The sequence below is a fragment of the Fopius arisanus genome, unplaced genomic scaffold (assembly GCF_000806365.1).
Source record: "Fopius arisanus strain USDA-PBARC FA_bdor unplaced genomic scaffold, ASM80636v1 scaffold00098, whole genome shotgun sequence".
Taxonomy (NCBI): domain Eukaryota; kingdom Metazoa; phylum Arthropoda; class Insecta; order Hymenoptera; family Braconidae; genus Fopius; species Fopius arisanus.
The window spans coordinates 378063-381431 of NW_011887837.1; the positions used below are offsets into that span (position 1 = coordinate 378063).

Consider the following 3369-nt stretch of genomic DNA (forward strand, 5'->3'; position numbering starts at 1 on the left):
GTAGCGGTAAGCGCGGCGTGGGGGAAGCTCGTCTATGCGTATTGGCTCGGCCCTGGGAACGCCGGTTACTGTTTAGTGGGGGGGAGTCCAGAGAGAGTGAACGGCAGTAGTGAAGCGACAGTTGTGTACGTTGGATTGTGGTTGCTGCGTCGCGTGTATCATAACTTTCGGAACTTGTTGTTACCCGTCAAAACAATGACTTCGATAAATCGTTAGATTCGAACTCGTGAGTGAATATTGTCGTGTAGCATCAGTACCATTTATTCGTGTGAAGTCAGCGGGTGAATGTGAAGTGGGGAAAAACAAGTGAGTGCGGGATTGACGTTCACGAGTACTTGTACATGCGCGGGATAGTCACTGGCGTCGCGACGACACTCGTATGTTATTGACAGCGGCACCGACGCACCACCGTTACAGGAACGTGGGATCCTCCAGGGGGATTCAGTGAATTCGAGGTTAGGATTACGGATTGTTTTTTTTTTTATTCATTTCGTGTGAGGGACGCCTGGGTGTATCCTTGTGCTGCGCCTTGCACAGACTTTCAAGGACTTTGTTTGATGTGGGGTTGTGTGCGGTGGGGACGGATTCGGTTTTGTTTTGTGTTGTGCACGTGTGATTTGTGACTGCCGGTACGACAATTGGAGGCTTTCAACAACTGTGAGTAGTCTTTCAGATTTATTTCCGATTTTTCGGGGTAGCCGCATTTTGGGGTGGGATCTGGTTTATTCGCCCAGAAAAAGTATTTTATTTATATTCAGTTAGGGAATTCATTCGGTAAAAATATATTTATTTCTTTTGGAGGAGATGACCGACATGTTTTTTTTGAGATCGATGCTTTAATTTGCTACTTTGAGAATTTTTAGGGTTGATTAGAGTTTTCAATTAAATTTGAAAATAATCATTTAAGGAGGGGGTTTACGGAGATTTTCAGAGAAGATGATTGGATTGACGAGTTTTTTTCTGGTCAAATTACACTAATGAAACGGTTTTCGTGTAGAGTTGAGGGGCGAGTGGGTAGAATCGTTCATTGTGCGGACCAATTACTCGAAATTGGCGGAGTGAAATTGCACTTTTTAAAATCTTTCAAGGCATTTTTTGGGATAAATAATAGCCCTATTTCACCCAAGTCGTACCAATCAGTCATGATTTTTCGATATTAAAGGATGATTACTCTACATTCACTTTCCTCTACACATTCAATAATTCTCAATAAGTCAGTTAGTGGGATTATTAAAGACATTCGACAGGCTTAATTACTACTCCACCAACTTAATTAAAAATATGTGCATATTTCCCACTTTCTTTATTCTTAGTGTAGTTCCAATAATTTCTCGAGCGCGTCAGAATAATCACTCGGCATATGTCACGGTTTATATGCCTGTAACAAATGGATAGGGTAAACAGAACGAATTAATTGCGAGTTGTTCAATGGAACTGCGAGGGGACGAGCTAAACGATGTGGGTATACAAAGGGGAAAGGGGAGTTGATCATCATGGGAACGTGAAACGAAACGTATAGTAACGAAGTCAATCATCTTCCACTATTTGATCTGGTGTGCTCTGAGCCACGTTGATGAACTTTTCCACGGTACGAGTTATGAGTTTATAACATCGTGAGGGTTGGGTGGATGAGCTTTTGTGAGGGACCTATTGTTTCACTCCGATTCCTTTCCTCATTCGATTCTCCATTCCAATAGAGTTGTCCATGATACTTGTTTCTCTGAGTTGAAATAACGTGAAGATTAAACAGGTCCTCTATTAATTTGCGGCCATTGAGGAGAAATAGATTTGGAGAGAAATTCCACAATATTATCTTCTCAATTATTATCTAGATCGAAAGGGAAAATTATTTGAAATTATTATAATCATCATAATCGAATTGGACAGGGCAATTTGGCATTTTGACAATTCAGCACCGATGCTCCCATTAATTTTGGCTTTACGAATAATTTTTTTTCTTTCGACTACCCACTGTGGTCTCACGACATCGTTAAAATGCCGGGGCGACAGTGGTTTCTTCAAAATTTATGAAGGAACGACGGCCTGCGGTGAAATATATAACCAGAAAAGTGGCAATGAGTCGTGGCTCGAATGTTCTGAACGAGTCGGCACGATTTCTCACTATCTTTTCTGCTCCTATCCCAGTCTCATCTTTCTATTGCGAACACGACTTGGATCTTTCGTGCAATTTCCCCAACTGTACTCTCTGGAATTTTTTCAAATTCGAGCCTGTGAATATCAATTATTATATATTCTTATCCCCCAGGTTCAATTTATAATGAAAATCGTGCACGAATTTGAGTTAAAATTTCTTCATTCTTCATAGAAATGATAATCTTATTCTCTGATAGTTATTGAAAATTCGAGGATTTGAAACTTTCTCATCGGGAAAAAAATCTCTGGGTTTAACAATTGTATAACGACGTCCTGGAATTCTGAGATTTGAGAAATTACACCAAAGTGAATATTCAAGTTCCCAAAACTTGAATTTATGACTAAGGGTGGAGTAGAGTGATGGGAATAAAATGTTGAAGAAGCGAAACTCTCAGCTATGAAGGAGATGAAGGGGGACAGTTACCATCTTGAGGGTTTACTCACGACGCTGAGGCGTTGAGGAATACTTAAAGAGTCGTATATACAAGTTATCTTTCCTAATTTACCCGGAAGTTGTTTAAAGTCAGACGTTTTACCTTTTCGAGGGGTTCTTTTTATTCATCTCATCCTCCGGTTGGTCTAGTTTTCGACTGTGGTATGCCAAGGCTTTTGCATTTTCATTTGGTTTTTTAATGGACTGGCACAACGGAATTCTAGAATAGTGAGTTAGGATTAAGAGAGTTAATGAAGCTTATCTTGATAGTAATTGAAGTTTTTTGGTATCTCCTGTGCGCAGAAAAAAAATCTGCACTGTTGGAATTTTTTTTAATTGCACTGAACATATAACCGTTATTATCAGAAGAGTGAAATTTAATTGGATTGAGGGGAATACACATCTCGATACACATATCAACACGTTTAGATGAAAAATCCTGAGCATTTCATTCTCTCCTTGTCATTTTCTCTGAGACAGGAACACATGGCAAAAATAGCAAATGTATCGTGGATCCGTGTGGATGAATATTCAAGAGGTAATTCAAGTCTCTTCTCCTAATTTCCAGGGGACCTATTTAAACTTATCCCACCTTCGTTCACTCTTCCTATCCGAGTATCTTTCCCACGAGACGTTCAACTCCAGAATACATGTACTCTGCTCGGTATCATTATGCCTTCAGGTTCATGCAAGTGTGTCGTTTACTCCAAAATTCTCGGGTGCATTAAGAGAATAGTCATTCAATTACATTTTTAAGCTCGCACTTTAATTAGCGATGCGCG

The 3369-nt window shown here is 40.0% G+C and overlaps 1 long non-coding RNA gene across 1 annotated transcript in view; it reads left to right on the forward strand.

Moving 5' to 3' along the window:
* The first annotated feature begins 91 nt into the window (after positions 1 to 91).
* Positions 92 to 3369, forward strand: part of LOC105270991 (uncharacterized) — a 40543-nt gene continuing 37265 nt past the window's right edge. The window contains exon 1 of the long non-coding RNA XR_892613.1: positions 92 to 657. This is a non-coding gene — a long non-coding RNA (uncharacterized lncRNA). The remainder of the gene's footprint in view (positions 658 to 3369) is intronic.